Source organism: Rattus norvegicus, chromosome 14 (genome assembly GCF_021556685.1).
Source record: "Rattus norvegicus strain SHRSP/BbbUtx chromosome 14, alternate assembly SHRSP_T2T, whole genome shotgun sequence".
NCBI lineage: Eukaryota > Metazoa > Chordata > Mammalia > Rodentia > Muridae > Rattus > Rattus norvegicus.
In genome coordinates this window covers 104,984,999-105,003,606 of record NC_141547.1, presented here as the reverse complement: position 1 = coordinate 105,003,606, position 18,608 = coordinate 104,984,999, and the positions used below count along the sequence as shown (strand labels likewise).

At 38.3% G+C, this 18,608-nt stretch overlaps 1 pseudogene; it reads right to left on the bottom strand.

Annotated features, from left to right (window-relative positions):
- Positions 1–222: 222 nt before the first annotated feature.
- LOC103693231 (uridine 5'-monophosphate synthase pseudogene) lies at positions 223–4,246 on the bottom strand (annotated as a pseudogene).
- Between the last annotated feature and the right edge of the window lie 14,362 nt (positions 4,247–18,608).

The window sequence follows — 18,608 nt, the reverse complement described above, 5'->3', positions numbered from 1 at the left end:
GGGAAGAAACTGTGTCATGCTTACTCAGAGACAGAAATAAAACAAAATCACAAATTCACAGTGATCCTCAGCCACTCCAACCTCTGCTTTTGGTGTATTTTGCAGTGGTTAAGGAGCCAGCAGAGCTCATTTCTGCATTGAGGCGTGCCTGACACCTTCTTCCTGCAAACTCCTGAGCCTGGTACCACATGAACATTTTCTAGATCTGCTGAGGAAGGTATTTCAAGACGCCACCTTGATGCTGTTTATTTTTAATTATTTTATTATTTTATGTATTTACATTTCAAATGTTATCTGCCTTCCCGGTTTCCCCTCCACAAACCTCCTATCCCATCCCCCCTGCCCCCTGCTTCTATGAGGGTGCTCCTCTAGCCACTCACCTACTCACCCACTCCTGCTTCACTGCCGTAGTATTTGCCTATGCTGACACATCGAGCCTTCACAGGACCAAGGGCTTCCCCTCCCATTGATGCCAGATAAGGTCATCTTCTGCTACATATCCACCTGTTGTGGTTTAGTCCTTGGGAGCCTGGTGGATCTGGTTGGTTGATATTGTTGTTTTTCCTATGCCGTTGCAAACCACTTCAGCTCCTTCAGTTCTTCCTCAAACTCCTCCATTTGGGGTCCCCATGCTCAGTCTTATGGTTGGCTGTGTGCATCTGCATATGTATTGATCAGGCTCTGGCATAGCCTCTCAAGAGAGAGCTATACCAGGTGCCTGTCCACAGGCACCTCTTGGCATCAGCAATAGTGTCTGGGTTTGCATATATGTTGCACATAGGATGGATTCCCAAATGGGGCAGTCTCAGGATGGCCTTTCCTTCAGTCTCTGCTCCACTCTTTGTCCCTGTATTTCCTTTAGACAGGAACATTCTGGGTTAATATTTTTGAGATGGGTGGGTAGCCCCATCCCTCAACCAGAGGCCATGCCTAACCTCTGGATATGGTCTCTACTGGTTCTCTCTGCCCTCTGTTGGACATTTCAGCTATTCTTATCCTCTTTCGGCCCTGGGAGCCTCTTGCTTTCCTGGCATCTGGTATTTTTTGTGGCTACCCCCAGTTCCCCTTCCCTACTGCTATACACCTTTGTTCAATTTCCTGACCCTCTATACATCTCCCCTGTCTCCTCCCACACCTGGTCCTGCCCCCCTTTTTCCTCCCCCTCTTCTCTCCCTCCCAAGTTACTCCCTCCTTCCACCTCCTGTGATTATTTTGTTCCCCCTTCTAAGTAGGACTGAAGCATCCACATTTTGGTCTTCCTTCTTCTTGGACTTCATATGGTCTGAGTTGTATCATGGTTATTATGATCTTTTTGACTAAAATCCACTTATCAGTGAGTGCATTCCGTGTGTGTTGTTTTGTGACTGGGCTACCTCACTCAGGATGATATTTTCTAGTTCCATCCATTTGCCTTAGAATTTTGCATGGTTTTTAATAGCTGAGTAAATATAAATGTACCACACTCTTTGTATCCATTCTTTCTGTTGAAGGACATCTGGGTTATCTCTAGCTATTATAAATAAGGCTGCTATAAACATAGGGGAGCATACATCTTTGTTGGAGCATCTTTTGTGTATATGCCCAAGAGGGTATTGCACTTCTCAGGGAGGGCAATGTCCAGTTTTCTGAGGAAAGTCCAGACTGATTTCTAGAGTGGTTGTACCAGCTTGCAATCCCACCAACAATGGAGGAGTGTTCCTCTTTCTCTACACCATCACAGATGCTGTCTTTTTTTAAAACTGTGTTTCTTATACCAGCAAATTTCCTGTCTTCACATACTAAGAACTCATGTTGTTTTGCCAGATTTGTCAATTCCTCCATCACATCCAGAGTAAAATCATTCAGAATATCAACATGAGTTTTGAACCTGCAGTTGCTGGGTCCCAAGACATAGTAGCTCTCTAGCCTATGATACATCAGCAGACAGATACAGATTGGTTTCTTTCTTCTGCATAAGCATGAGAAACTTTGAGGCAAGTGGGTGGGTTCCAGGCAGCTCTCCTTGGGCACCAAAACCAAGGAATTTCCATACTTTCTTCTCAGGAGGGGAAAATCTTTTATGGTTAGGGACTGGGAAAAGATTCTCCTGAATAATCAATGAACCTCTTCACATTCCCAACCATGTCAGCTGCTTCCCCACCCCCACCCCAGCTGCTCGAGAATCTCCAGCATTTTGGACACTGTGCTCGCTGAGTGGCAATGAATCCCATAAGCCTGAAGTGTGTCCTCAGGTCTATGACTTCTGTCACCTTCAGGTCCTCCTTCTGAAGAACTTCAATAGTTTCCAAAACACTGACCCCAGTGGTGACAACATCCTCACAGATCAGAGAGCTTTGCACCAGATTACCATAATCCTGTCTCCTCCTTTCTAATGAGCATGGGAATGTGACTGGTTGAACAGATCACTGTACTGGTAGTTATGCTGCGTAAGAAAACACCACATCACACAAACACACACACACACACACACACACACACACACACACACACACACAGAGTGAAAATTGATCCCCACATCTTAGGCAATTTGGAAAAAAATGTCTGCTACCTAACTGAAAAAACATGGGTGAGACAGGTTGCCCCCTCTCCCCACAGGTCAATTCAGACTAGAGAGGAGAATCACTTTTCTGCATAAAGTTCCTGAACTTGAAAGCTTGCACATTATACATCTCAGTGACCAAGGGCCCTAGAGCTGCTCTAGTGCTTTGAGATTACATTGATATATTGTCCCTCGGTTTACTTAGTACCTCTGGTCCCTACAGTCTACCGATGACTTTGGCCTGAACTAGTTGTCTTGAAGGTTGAGACTGATGCTTTTCTCACTCTGCCCACTTTCTACATCTTTTGCTTGACCATCTGCCACAAGGCAGATCTTGTGAGTCTATTTGCTATCTTGGCCTTTCATAGACTAAACTTAAAGCTTCCAGTCATGTGATAAGTTTTCCTATTCCATCCATGGAGTTTTCTATCTCCAAGGAGATTCCATCTTCCAGGTGAAACTACTATAAAGTATTGAAATAATGAGACTGGAGTGAATTTTCTATTATTTAACATAAAGATAATATAGAGAACAGCTAGCCAATTTAATGGAAAGTAGAAACATTATTATTTTATCAAATGCAGTATTTGTATGGCAAATTTACTTTCTTTTCTTTATTGAAATACAAATATTTTAAGGTTTATTTTATTTCTGCCTGAGATTCAAGTTTTATAGTATGAATAGCACACTTTACTAGCTTTAATATTCTATTTCATACTATATATAATACATCAAACCATGTGTTTATATTAAAATATTACTGAGTTTTTAAAAGGTAATTTAAAATTTTCAGGAAGTTCTAAGAATAATTCTGATCTATTTTACCCAGAGACTTAATTTAGCTTATTCTCCTATTTTATTATTTTACCTGTCCTAGTTAGATGCTCCTATCAAGCTAAAATATTAATACACATATAAATAAAATATTTCCTATTAACCTCTCCATCCAATAATTTTTAAACCCCACTGGAAATACTCTTAGTTTAGGTCATAAAGTAGAGACATGGATTCACTTTTATGCCACAGCTATTCAATTAACAATGGTTTCCTCCACTTTGGGGCAATTTCATTGCTGTCAGCCTTTGTCTATGTGAATATGAATCTATTTGGGGACCTTCTTCTGTTCCACTAGAACATTTTTAATGGTGAAGTTTGCTTCCACTATCTACAACCTGACCTTTTGTGTTGGACATACACCCAGAGTCATTAATTGATATTTTAAGCAATCAAGCATGCTGTTTCTCTTAGGCAGGAGGCTGTGCCTCTCAGTTAGCAAACGCTGTCCATTTGAGAACTTGTGAAACACCAGGACTGATGGCATTTGGGGGCTGTTTGCTTTAGTTGAGTGTACCTTTTTCATTTGAATACTCATTCTATGAAAATTGGAAATGAAAAGACTGTGAGGTTAGTAGGTAATATTTTATTAATATATATTAATATTTCAGGCTAATGGGAGAATATAAATAGAATGGTAAAGTAGTAAGCCATGGAAATATCTTAGGATCTTGGCAGGAGCATTTTGTTTTGTTTTGTTCTGTTTTTTTATTCTGTTTTCCTTTTATTTCTTTTTGGAGATAAGATTTTTCCGTGTGGTTGAGGGTAGCTATAGGCTTCAAATATCAGTTCTCCAACCTCTAGAGTGGTTCACCATCATTTGTCCTTTACAAACAAGATGCCAAAAATGACCAACCTGAAGAAAAAGATCATATTTATGAAATGTGAACAGGGGCAGTCCTGTGGTGGGAAAGTGCCTAAGGTTAACCCCTCTTTTTCTGAGATCGTTGTACTAACTTTGCTTTCAGAAATTTAGTCAAACTGAGACCTCAAATACTAACAGACATAATTTAGTACTAGGTAAACTTATAAATATTTGTGAAATGTAGATGTTTTCCTTCAAAAATACACAGTCAAACAGATGCCCGCTTTAAATTAAGTGAAGGTGAAACAGTATTTAATTCTTTTTGCTTTGTCTGTTTAAGATATGGTCTCACGTAACTCTGGTTGGCACGTAACTATCTAAATGTATGAGCTGGTTTTCAACCCAGAGATACACTTGCCTCTTCCTCTCCCGTGATGGGAATAAAGGTATAGTCCACCAGGCCCAGCTAATTCTCTCTCAAAATAAATAATACCAGATTCACACTCCTAAGTTTCCCCCTAATAGTGTGGGTATCATACTTCCTTTAGGGTCCTTAAGATGTAGTAGCAACTTTTACCATGAAATCAACTAAGAAAAAAAGCTCACACGGGAAAAGCTACTTCTCATAAAAATGCCTCAAATACCATGAGGTGATTTATCGAGTAATGACTCTAATCCCATAAACTGATTTGGGATTGGCTTTTGGGAAGGTGAGCAGGATAGATTTATATCCTAGTTGAAGCTCCAAGCATGGAACCGATTTAACACATTGTTCTTCCTTTCTATGGTGCATTAAGAACTGCTTGCACCATGACCACAAAGAAGCTCAGGCAAGTCTTGAGACGGTGCCTTCTCCACTTGCTCTTCTCTTCCAAACCTACCCCACTGGACCCCACAGAGAGCTCCGGAGACAAGAGTACTCCCCGACAGAGGTGCAAAACTGGAGTCCAGCTGCTGTGACCAGATGAAGGTCACTTTTCTCTCCTTTGATAGATCCTGTTATTCTAGGAATTTCAAATTTTGTAAGACAAAAATCTCCTAACCTGTTTAATGTACTATGAAAAAAATGAAATCACACACCTCAAGGATGAAGACAACAGTTGTGGAGATGTCTACCACATGGTGGCCTACAAGTTGTATAATTTTATACTAGATGTTCAAAACTACCAACTTTTACATTTTCCTGACAATTTTCATGTTCTTAACTTGGAAGTTCCTTACGCTGTGGACATTTATTTTTTTAAAAAAAAACTTGAATAGCAAATTTAGCATATGTGATGTCTAACATCCCAGAATAAGTCTGACCATCAGAGGATTCAATATGGTAGAGTCAGGATGCTTTGGGGAAGAAAGAAGATGGAGACGGCATACCTTGGTGTCTGTACAAACAGGAAAATAACATCCGGTTTCTTTTTCCCCTTAACATTACCTGAAGTCTCGCCAACATGAACCATAAGATATTGGTTCTAAGTACACTAAGTCAGAGACAATAAAGGAGCTTTTAATCAATGGGTCTTTCCACATCCCACCTTCCAATGTCAGATCATGATTGTTCTTTAATTAGAAATAGTCCACTATCACCGCTAAATACTATATCGTTATAAAGGTTTTGTTTTTCCACACTGTATGAAAAGGAACTTATATAAAATCAATATGCTCATAAATAAGGTTAACAAATATTGAGATTTTACTTAGAAATTATATTGATTTGTTAAAATATAAAACTATATTAAAAATTAATAAAAAGTATACTGAAAACACTGAGTTGTATTTTGGAATGATGGCAATTCAAGTACTGTATAAGTAATAATTTCTCTGATTTTGTTAAGATGACTATTTCTACCATATTGAATACATATTAACTAGTAAGTTATCAATGTCTTCTCTTTTGTATACTTGTAGTCAGAACATTGACAGGAAAATATTTCAGTAATTTTACAGTCCTATGATGAATGCTATCACAACACATCTTTATAATCCTATTTTAATGTATTACTTTAAAACAATATTAAAAGATAAAGATAATTTGAGCTATTATTTTAGGATATTCCTCATTTTTAAATACCACTAATTAAGAAGCCCAAAAGTTAAAAAAAAAGTGGCCTCTTATCTTTGCTGTTTGCTTCCTAAACCGTAATGAATCTAGGGACCAAAATGTGATACATTAAAATTAAGTGCTTCAACATACTAAATCTGATGTACCAATGGACATAATTAAGATTATCACATTCCAAAGAAAGTTATGCTTAACCCAGAGCTGGTGATGCTCAATAATAAATTCAGCAGAAACAAATCTCAGGTTGGGAGAACAGCAAGGAAAGGGGATGGGGGAGAACACAACTAGAAAACTACAGTTGCCTATTACATGGAGAACATTTAGATAAGACAACAACCAGTCTGGGCTTGAGAGGAACCTGCATGGCAAAGGAGAATTCACTCAGTAGCCAATAGGAAATTAATGCTTTCTGACAAATATTATTTACTCAAAATGTATCTTGGGTTCTCCTGAATCAGAACTGACATAATTCAAGACCTTAAAGATCCTGTAAGTTAATAGAGGAACTGAAGAATAAACGTGATGTAAGATAATGTGTTTTCTCAGAGGTTGGCAGAAATGACATTTAGTAAAATTAATCTGGAAACAACTGGTGAAGGATAGGGAAGAAAAATGGAAGGCATAGAAGTTACAGCACCGAGAAGCTGTGGCATGCCCCAGAGAAGCATCTAAACTTTGGTGCTCTCTATTTGAATTTCAGCACATCCCTCACTAGTTGTGCAACTTTGAACAATTTACTTGACTTTTCTTATGTTGGCCTTCCACAACCAAAGTAGAATAATGATCATGAAAATTACTTAGCACCAGGTAGGGCTCCGAAGTGCTGCAATCAATCATATTTCTCAGGTCAAAGATAATGGAAGCCACAGCAGGGTGTGGTCTTCAGAACACACAAGAGAAAGTGGGAGTGACTTCTCCAGAAAATCATTCCTTGGAGTGGTGGGTTTCCACTATGTAGAGACTATTTTAAATAGCATATGATTTTTATCTCCCATTCAAAGAGAGTCCAAGTCAAGAAACAGATCTAAACAATTCAAGTGACTTTTGTTTACAGTTCAGCCATTGAGAAATATATTCCTATGGGCTTTGGTTACTGGATATAGCATAAAATTTAAAGAGGAAAAGATCCTCAGGGAAGGGAGTTGTTAACTGAAAAGAATGACTACTTAACAAACTAATGGATAAATATAGAACCTTAGAATCACCCTTGAGGACAGAGCATGGTGGTGCACATCTTTTTTTTTTTTTAAGATTTATTTATTTATGTTAGTGTTGGGGAACAGTGGCAGGCAGATCTATGAATTTGAGGCCAATCTGACCTACAGTGTGAGTTCCAGGATACTGGGGCTACACAGAGAAACCTTGTATTGAAAAAAACTAAACAAAAAAACCCCCCATAAGGATAAATTTGCATAGTATGTTTTCAATAAGAAAAATCAATGACTTGAATCTTATTTGGATGGTATAATTTGATGAGTCAGAGATCGTAAAAGGAACAGTTGCTATACACAGAAAAGGAAAATGCAGAAAGGCATATTCAGCCTGAGACACATCACATCGTCTAAGCAAACTGATTATGTGACCAGAAATTTGGTATGGGATTTCTTGTGAAGATAAATTTAGGAAGCATCCATGAAGCATAAGGAGAACTCAGTAAGAGGGGAGGATCAAATAACCACAAAAGGAAAACTTAGGGCTGGGGGAATGGCATTGCAGGCTAAGTGTGCTTGATACGTAAGCATGAGGTCCTGGTTCAAACTCCCATTAACACACACTTAAAAATCCAAGTGTGGCTATGAGTGACTATAAATATAAAGCTGTGGTTGAGGAAGAGACAGGGGGATCACTGGGCTCATGTGTGTAGAGCACCAGCATGGCTGTAGGTTTGCTGGGAAAGCCTTATTCAAAGGAAAATGGTGAAGAGGTATACAGGATACCCCAAATCCTCTTCTGCCTTTGATACATGCCTACTGTACAGAAGCAAGAGCAGTAACTATTCAAAATAGAGAGAGGTCAGTGATAGAGAGCCCAGAGCACGTTCTCATGGGCCAGATCTAAAGCCCAATTTCCCAAGAAGAATCTGCCTAGAGTTAGATGGCAGGGACTTAGTGACAACATGTATGAGCATTAATTAATACACTTGTTCTAAGGTCAGCATTCTCCCTAAAGAAATAAAAAGAGCTTCAGTTACAAGCCTCCTCCTACTAAAATTCTGCTTAAATAGCTTACTCTGGTCATGGAGGAAGGCACAATTGGAGTGAGGTGAGACCATTGGGTACAGCTTTAGCCATTTCCAAATGAAGACTACTCCCAGTAGCCATAGAGACTCATTTGAATGCCAATGTCTACTGTGAGACTGTGTCCCCTACTTTGATTTGTGGGGAAGGCTATGCACAGAGGGAAAACGTCAAATAAAACATTCACCGTTTCCATAAAATACCTTCACATTATAATCCTGCTTCTTTCAACTAGCTAAAAACTGACCTTCCCTTGCTCAAAACTGCCTGTAAGAGTCCCAGGACAGGTTGTTCTGACATTCTTTTAACATCATCTCATCTTCACAGCCAAAACTAATCACAAGAATATTACCCGTTGACAGGTGCATTTATTCTGTCAATTAAATCAGATGGTTAAATCGAAATGTGCCCCAAATCTCTCTTGTTTGCGTTATCCATATTGGCGTTTCTTGGCCGTGGTTCATTGCTGGCTGGAAGTCGTCCAGCCCCCACAGAGTCACTTTGCAATATTGTGCCAGCAAGTTTCCATGCTCTGCAGCAACCGCTCCAGCGAGGCCAGAACAGCACTACAGGACTGACCTGGAATGTTATATTGCTTCACTAAGATTTATTAAAAAATGGAAGGAGGGAGACTTAGATCAATGTTTTTGGAATGGGAGAGGTTATATCGCCTCATGGTTAAGCACAGGTGACGCATAGGCAATGAAGTGAAGATGCTAAAGACAGGCAGTGGAAAAAAACACAAGAAGGGCAAAGCCAGCCAGCTAGCCCAGCTTTCAGATCCTTCTTTAAAACCCTCCACAAAGTGACCAGATAATAGCAGTCTCCTAAAGAGTAGTTCCTAATTTTAAGCCATTACTCCAAGAGGATATGCAAATACACTGATGAGGGGGCAAGGGACTAGAATTCCACTGAGACAAATATAGTGGAGCTCTGCTCCACTATAAAACTTCAGAGAATGAGTCTACAGAACATTTTGGCCATAATACATGTTCACAATGAGGCATAGTTAAAGATGGATCTATGATTCTGCTTCCTGGTGTGCAGGGAAAGGGCCAGAACATTTTGGATCCCATTTCAAAATCCTTTGATTTTTTCCAGCCAGTGACACCCTGTAAGCACAGCTGCAAAAAACGCCTGGCTTCTAGAGTACATTTGAAAATCAAATGGTCTACTTTAGAGAGTCTGAATAAAAACCACAAAAAGGAAGTGAGGAAGCAGTGAGTGAAAAAATCCAGGGCTTAAACAAAAGTTAACATCTTGGATGACAATGGTAGAGTCACTGGAGAATGCCATGTCTTCTAAAGATATGTTTGAACCTAGCCACAAACTTCATTCTCTGCATTGTCTACCTGAACGGGCATTTCAGATTGTCACATAAACAAATATACTGGTGACTTAAAAATCTCAGCCTGGTATTATTACCTTGTCATAATATCATAAGATCCTCAGTCTCTGTAAACCACAATCAGTTTCATTTTTGTCAACGTACATTGTACATGCAAGGAGTCCAGATGATTTTCCACAATGGGTTAGCTGAAGATGAATTACTGATACATTTTTAATTAAGCTTTTTTACTTTTAAGGCATAGTACATTTTAGCCACTCAACACTCACTGACTTTAATAGTTTACTCCTTATGTACACTTAGGTCTGTGTATATGGTATTTGATGACAGTTATGCTCAATCACATATGCCCTGATGTTAAAAGACAGATATTGTGCTCACCTGAAAGAAGTACATGAGCCTGTTTGGACAATCCTGATTGAACATTTCTCTCAAAATACACATTCTATGTCCAAGAGAATTAATTGATCATAAATTTAGCTAATTAGTATTTAGAATATGAATTACAAATGATAAAATCTATATTGGGAGTGGCAGGGAAAAAAAACAGCGATCACTGTGTGTACTTTCTAGTTCAGAGGACTTATTATTGCCTAGGAATTCTGAAATGACACAGCCAGTTCAAAAAACTAACTTGCTCCCTGATAAGGAAGAGGGATTGGAAAAACCTTCCCTCAGGACCAGGTGTAGAACAAGGCTCTGGTCTGACTCTACTGTAAATATATATTTCTTAAAGTTGTGAAAATGATTGAATAGGATTAATTTCCTAAAGTTGTAGGTCTACTATATAATTTTTTAAAAAGTAAATTTGATAATAGCTGTATTTGAGTTATTTCAGTGGCCTAGCTTATGTAAGAGCTACAAGTGAATTATTAGGCGGAATGAAAGTGTTGTAAGGAAGGGAAGACAGTTTACATGTGCTTTAAGGTTCTTACCTGGGCTATACATTAAATCAGTTGTTCGTAATCTGTGGTCATTATTCCTTTGGGGGTCAAATATGAGATATCAGATGTCTATATTACAATTCATAACAAGCAAAATTACAGTTATGAAGTAGCAATGAAATAACTTTAGGGTTGGGGTCACCACAATGTGAAGTATATTTAAAGGATCACAGCATTAAAAAGGTTGAGAACCATTGCATAAAATGGACATAAGACACATTAATGGTAGAAAAACACATTATATTATACGTGAATGCACAGCAGTCTCACAAAAATATGATTCAGCAAGTGCCACATGATTGAAGCTCAATGGTGTCTTCTAGAGAAATAGAAGAATAAGTTATAAGAAAGCAAAGAGAAGAAAGACGTGGTGCATAAACATTACCTTGTCATGCGGATAACAAATTTTATAAACGAGCGAGAGTTTTCTGAAAGCAGCCCTCATCCTAATGTAAATACAGTTTACTAAAATATAGGTTTGCCTTATAGATGTAAATTTCCTTTCCATAGGGCAGCATTGCAGAACTGCTACTATGTCCACATTTTCTCAAAATAATCTGCTTAAAATATGCCTAACAAGTATATTTTGGCGTGTCTTATTCTAGTCTCCACAGTCACACTTAAGGATAGTTTGTTCTGAGCCTCAAGTATACCACAGGAAAGGTAAAAGTTACTCTAAGCCTATTGTGTTTCACATGAACTGTTCTGCAATTCTAACATATTAATTCAGTAAGTTTACAAAATATGGTTTGTTGTACCCATTTAACGGAGGGAGAAACTAGAACCAAGAGTTTGAGCACAGAAGTTACACAACCAGCATTCAAGTCCTCCTGTAAAGCCTGAGCCCTAAATCTTCAAGCCCAATTTTGGCCTTTAGCCACACTTGTTCTACAACAACAGAATGGGTGGAGATCGCGATATACTGCAAACTGCTTTAACAGCCTTAAGCATGGGCAGTTGAATGAGAAAGTGATTCCTGGCAACTCAAGAATTCAGACTCTTTATTGATGAAAAGGGGAAGGGGTTGTAGAGAGAAAAGAATGCCACTGGAGGGCAGGTGGAAGGGACTAGAGAGAAGAAAGCAATGGTTTGATAAAAACACCCACACACTTAGTTCTAAATTGGGTCAGTTTATGCACATCGAATCAATTTAACTTTTCTCTTCTACCACTACAGATTTGATAATTCTAAGATGTGTCACATTCAAATGGGGAACATGGCTCCGTACAACTTCAAATCAATTAAAAACTGAAATTCTGATAAACATCTCTAATAGGTTAATAGTTACTGACTTTGTGTGTTGCTGTGTTGTAAATGTCTGTGCCCTCCCCCCAATTCATGTGTTGAAATCTGAATCTCTGTGGTGGTGAAACTATGTAAGGTGACTAGAAAATAAAATGAGTCCCCTTCTACCCCATGAGGACACAGGCAAAACGTGCTATCCATGCAAGATTTAGGAGATTACATACCTAACTACCCTAAACCTCAACACTGGATTCCAGAACTATGACTTGTATATTTCTTCTGCATGGTATTAGGTTGTAGTCACCAGGGAGACTGAAAGCAGACATGCCTTGAGCGTATATGACCTAATTTATCCCACTCGCACTAATTTTCCCTAAATACATTACGTAAGTGCTTATCATCTAATAGGATAGGATAGCATCTATCAAGCCATGTCATAACAAGACTTCAGAAAGCAAAGCAGCCCACTCACTTTGAGCATCCCTATGCTCTGAGTCCTGGACACTGTTATAAACAACTCTGCCAAGAGGGCTGCAGCACAGTGGGATCTAGCAAGAACATTTTACCTCAGCCCTTGCTACATATTAATTTACACTTAATTTAAAAACAAAAACAATGAGTCCTCTTTTCATACTTCATATTTTTTGCATCTCTCCTTTGTAGCAATCCACTCACCAGTTCTTACTTTTCTTATCTGAGAAAAATCTAACAATGTAGCCCCAAATTACCTCATTTTAATAATCCTCCTGCCTCCAGTCCTGTACTAGGATTATAGGTGTGTGCTCCTATGTCCACCTTAGAATTTTTTTTAAGTATTCACAAATTAAACTTGCCTCATATTCATCCCAAGGATGGTAGAATAAACCTATTTGGATGGTCTCATTGTTAGTTAACACCAAATGTTCCAACGGTCTTAAACATTTGTAATGTTCTCTACAGTTAAGAAATTGTTTCAATCCTTACATCTTCTGTGAGGGTCCTTATAGGCGACTTCTATAATGGTATTTCAGAAGCAATGGTCTTCCGTAACCTATGCCTCTTCTAAACAGCCAAGACTATATGTCTGTATTATGTTTGGGACTCAGCTTGACACCACTTGAGGCCTGGAATTGTTCTTTAATTGTTTGCATATTTCCCCAAAATACAAATCTCTCCATAGAGATCATAAACTGAGAGAACAGACTTTGTTTTGTATTTTTCTTATGCTCTAATTTAGTCTCCTAAGAGAAAAAGTATATTTAAGTCCTTAAAAATTTACCAAATATGTTCCTAGCATGTTGTGAACACAGTAGTGACCCAAAAATAGTTGATGAATTTAAATAGAATTCTATCATCTTGGTAGCTTCAAATTTCAACTTCTTGAAAAACTGAATTTCCCATTCTAATCTCCTGACTATTGACCAATAAAGAAGAAAATTTTATTAAAACCAGTGGACTCTCATTTGGATAGCTAATTTCATTAAAAAACTAGACATTACAACCTACCAAAATTCTTTAAGATTACATCCCATGATATAAAACCATCATTAAATAAACAAAAAATTAAAGTTCTTCAGTATAGACTCCTCTGTTTTGACTTTGCTTATTCAGAACTTGTTTTCAAAGCAATTGGTAATAAACACTGAATGCATTCCTACATATGTAATCTGAATGTAAATATGAACTAAATATGCAACAAATATTTAATTTTCATTCACAAATTAAGCCAGTTAATGTAACTAAGACAAGACTTTTATCCCCTAAGTGAGGTAAGCATCATAGCAGTTCCAGGACGCATGAGGGAAAAGAGGTTCCTGGAAAATGGCCGCATTTCTCCAATTCTGTTTTACACAGGTCCTTTTCTTTGGATTGAGTCTGGGCATCCTTAATTTGTGACTTCACTTGGGAAAAATGGGTATTAACCCCTTTTTTCCAGGAGACTTCTCAAAAGTGGGAAGGAATAGATGGAGGGAGGAAGTGAGAGAGAAGGGAGAAGAACTGTGGGGAGAGGAATGTATGAAAAGGAAAAGGAAGAGAAAAAAAGCAAAGAAAGCAAGGACTGCATTCTAGACTACCTGTGATTGGCAAAGGCTTGGCATAGAACAAAGTGAATCCGCTAGCCCAAAGGCTCACCTTTCCATGTGACTGGGCCTCCATCCAGAAAACAGAAATCTTATAAGGTTGCCTGGACTGCCAGCTGCCTCAATTTCAACGCAATGATTTAATGTATTTTAAATAAATGTAACATAAGGAAAAAATGCTTTGTACAAATTGGTCATCTGTTGTTTTTCTGGCTGGCACCATGATTTATGTAATATATCAGTAGAACAGCATTTCTCTATCTGTCTCTTGGATAACAAAGTGCATCTGGAAGGTTCTTTATAGGGCTTTAACCCCATGATTACTAGAAAGGCTGTACTGTTTTCCCTAAATCATCAATGCCAAAGATGCTCTCAACATTATTTTTTCTCATTATGCATAAAAAACATTCAGGATTTGAGTGACACCCATCTCCACTCAAAACAACATTAACTGAATTTTCATAATATCCCAAATTATTTGTCACTTTTTTTAGAAGTAATTATAAAGACCACACATATATTTTCCCTTTCTACTCCTCTTTCCTTCTCCAGCAATATAAAATGCTGTAATCTGCTAGTTACTAAAACAATGTAAATTGTTTCAGTCAAACATCAAGACCAATGATGACATCATCACAGTCCAGTGGCACATCAAATAGAATGATTAGTTTAACGTATTTTGGATAATGGACCCAAACTGGAAATCTTAGAGAAACTTGGAAACTTCTTCCCAAAGCAATGTATATTTGTTCTTACATAAAATTTTGCATGGAATCAAAAGGTTCACAACTCAGAAGAACATAGCAATATGATTTTGTATGTCTTTCAAAGAGCATTGTTTTAGCTCTCTAATTAGTCCCCAAGGAATAACATAGGGGATTTGTGTTGTAACTTGCTTGTAACGATTGTTTCTGGGGTAGTTGTCTTTTTTTTTTCTGGAGCTAATGAGGAAAGAGGTCATAGGTTCAATTCATTTAGGGGTCAGTTGGTTGTCATACAAAGGAAAAGCCTTTGCCATGTTACTGATCTACCATCTTGTAAATTTATGCATTTTTCACCAATCCAGATAATGAATGGATGCAACTAAACCTCTACTCCTTCTAGAAAAAAAGCTTGAAAATATCTTTCCTTGACTTGATGATATCACGCGTTATGAAAGTATGGGAGGCACCAGCTTAGTACAGCAGCAGGAAGAGGTCCTCACAAGGTCGGAAGAGAAGGGTGTCATGAGCACATGGCTGTAGGACATTAAGCAAGCTGTTTGCCTTATCTGGGTCTTTTTCTTGTTAAATAAGTAGACAACACCTGATAAGAATCTTAAACATAAAACAATATTCTAATTCAAATTTTCTAATAGTGAAGTCTATCATATCCTGAAGGATGTATGCCAGTGCATACAGCATTGAAAATGAAAGCACACACAATGTAGGATGCCTCTGACCCTTTGATGACCCCCACAGTAGCAGAAGGGTCCAAAGTGATGCATTCTTACTGTGGTCATTGACTGTAAGGAAAGCGTATGCTGCCCACTGGTTTCTTTTTATGATTAATTGACATGTATTTGCATTAATAGATGTATATTTAGTGTAGAAGCCTATACTCCCTAGACCCTGAAGGGAAACATGCATATGTACCATGGACTAAAGAGAGTAATATAATGTTGAAACAGTTAAAGCCTCTTTGGGGTAGACAAAATGAGGCTCTAAAAGAAACTACTGTCTCCTAAAAGTCAGGAAAATCATTCGGTTTATGTACATAGGCTGGTGACGTACATCGTGTAACCACTTAGCTTTCACTGCTTATGATTTTTTAAAAATAGAAAAGTTGCCTTTGAATCCTCTCTGTATTCCCCCTTCTAAAAAGTGCAATGCATTTATCATGCCCACGTACACAGAAGGCACACACACTGATAATGGGTGGACACGGTTACGCCACTTTTCAATTTTTTTTTTGTAACATCAAAAAAAGCATCTATTTTCATATATTTTATAGCCTGCTAATTTGGCTACAGAGCTAATGCCCATTTAAGGGAATATGGTGTGGGACGACTGTGCAGCGTTATTAAGTGAGGAAGCCATATGTTTCTTAGCCCCGCCATACCGAATGTGGCTCTGCTCAACCCCCCTTGTTGGATGAGCTTTTTCTGCAGATAGGCCTACCATGGGTAGAATGCCTCTTTTACAGGTGTTTGTTGGAGATCATGCAAAACAAAGGTTTCTTCAGAGAGTGAAAGCTGTGTAAGACATCTGGAGACAGCATCTTGCTTGCACTTAAGATGCAACCTGCAGAGGTCTGCTCCAGACTCTTAATTTATAATAGTACCTTTATATATCATGATAAGTGACTGTCTGCCCCTAGATAGCTGACACAGTGCCCAGAATATGCAGAGCTGTCTAGTTTTGATCATCTTCTAGTTTGTCTAGAAGGGTATTAGAAGCAAAAAAAAAAATTTGAAAGGGTTAGATTATGACCCAAACTGAAAATATACTTCATCCACAGACTGATTATTCCTAAATTCCATGGAAAGGTAAGGTGTAATGATCTATTAAAGACGTTCACAATGTAAAAAGATGTCTTTATTCCAATTGTCCTTTCATCCTTTTCTGTGGTTCTGAGTTTAGGTATCACATGTAGTAGAAATGCATAGCAGCTTTACAGAATGTCAAGGGGGCCTCAACCAAGTAAAAGATTAAACATTTTCACTGACAACTACTGTAATCTGATATTATATCATCATGGTTTCCTCGAGCTCAGGAGAATTCCCTTCTACTGACTTCTTCGCTGCCCAAATTAAAAGGTGCAGAGGGCTAGAAGAGAAAATCAAACAAGAGAAAGGGTATAAAAATAATACAAGTGGAAAGACACGAGGCTTATATAGGTTTATATTTTTATGCAAATGTGCTAGTAAGAAAGGGGCTCCATTTGGGGAGCAATAAAGAAGAGGGAGGGAGAAAGCCATGAGCAGATCTCCGGAAGAAAAAAAAGAAAGAAAAAGAAAAACACAGAGGCTTTCTATGCAGATGGGGGATTTAAAAGGAGTAAAATGATAGCCACATAGTCAAGAGACTAGAAAAGAGACCTTGATGTTTGATAGTTGTAATAACCTGCAGAGTGCTCTAATGGTTCGGGGATCAGGTGCGGAGCTACGGCAATAACGAGAGCTGAATAATTATCTCGGCCGTATCTGTATCGCCAAAGTCCCAGCGTATGAGCTATGTAAGGAGGCTTCCGCTGCCTCTCCAAGATTTCCTGAAATGTTAAATCACTGATTTGGGAGCACTTCCAGCATTAGTACTGCCCAGTTAGAAAGAAATAAAGCCCAGAATTCTCCTGTGGCAGTTCTAATGTCTTTGTTAATTATGAATTATGGGTAAACATGCAGACGCACAGAGGTCACGGCTGTCAGCAACAATGGTTTTCAAGAAGGATTTTTATGAGGGTCTTTTTCGCTCCCACCATATTGTCCATTTTATATACATAATCAGAGCCAGGCAAAAAAAAAAACCAATGTTTGCCTTTTAGGTAAGTTGGTTTTGTAAGGTTTTTGTTTTGCTTTTTTGTAATTTTTTTCTTTTCTTTTTTCTTCCTCTCTCTCCCCTGTGTAGAGGCATGTTTCTGTATCCAAGCATAGCCGTTCATAACTGGAGCTCTCCACTGTTACTGACAACAGCTGCACCATTTCAAGGACTAGGCAGAGAGAGGCCAAGACCGAGGCTGGATTAACACTCAGACCTTGCAAACCACCTTGTAACCCAAGGAAGCAGCCAGTCAGGGTAACCTAACGACAGTGGTCATCTCTCATATCTGATAGTTAGACAGAAGCCGCTGTCGCCATTTTTCATTAACCTCTCTTAAATAGTAACACTGATTTCAAATCTATCCCAGGATGCCTACAAACAGGACTGAAATTATATTTTGTGTGGATCCAGCCCAACAAAAGCAACTGGCACAAAATCATTTTAATTACGTGGTAGCAGTTATAATTCACTCCAGTCTGGCAAAAATTCTTCTGTCCCATCAAAGAACTTCTAGGACTTCCTGTAAAACAGGGTGGAGAGTAATGGAGCTTGTGTGAGCATCTCACACAAGGTTTTGACATGTTGACAGAATGGTAGGCTCTACAATCAGATCAAAATTTATCAGACTGTTCAGAAAAATCTGTGACAATCATTCTTTATAACTTTTTCCAGATAGACGATATTATCTAGAAAGATGGCTTGGCAACTGTGACAAAAAGCCATTGCCTTTGTGCCTGGCAAATTTAAGAATAATAATCACCTCAAATATAGGAGATTCATAATCCGGTATCAATAAAAGTTTCTTTCTGCCCTTCCTCTTTTAATCCAGTTACCTACAATTCCTTCACAAGGCATAGTAGTGCATATCTGTAATCTCAACTTGCAAGACTGAAGTAGGAAGGTTCAAGGCCAGCCTGACATACACAGACCTTGTCTCAAATAAATAAGTAAATAAATAAATAAATAAATAAATAAATAAATAGGAAGGAGGGAGGGAAGGAGGGAAGAAAGAGGGAAGGAGA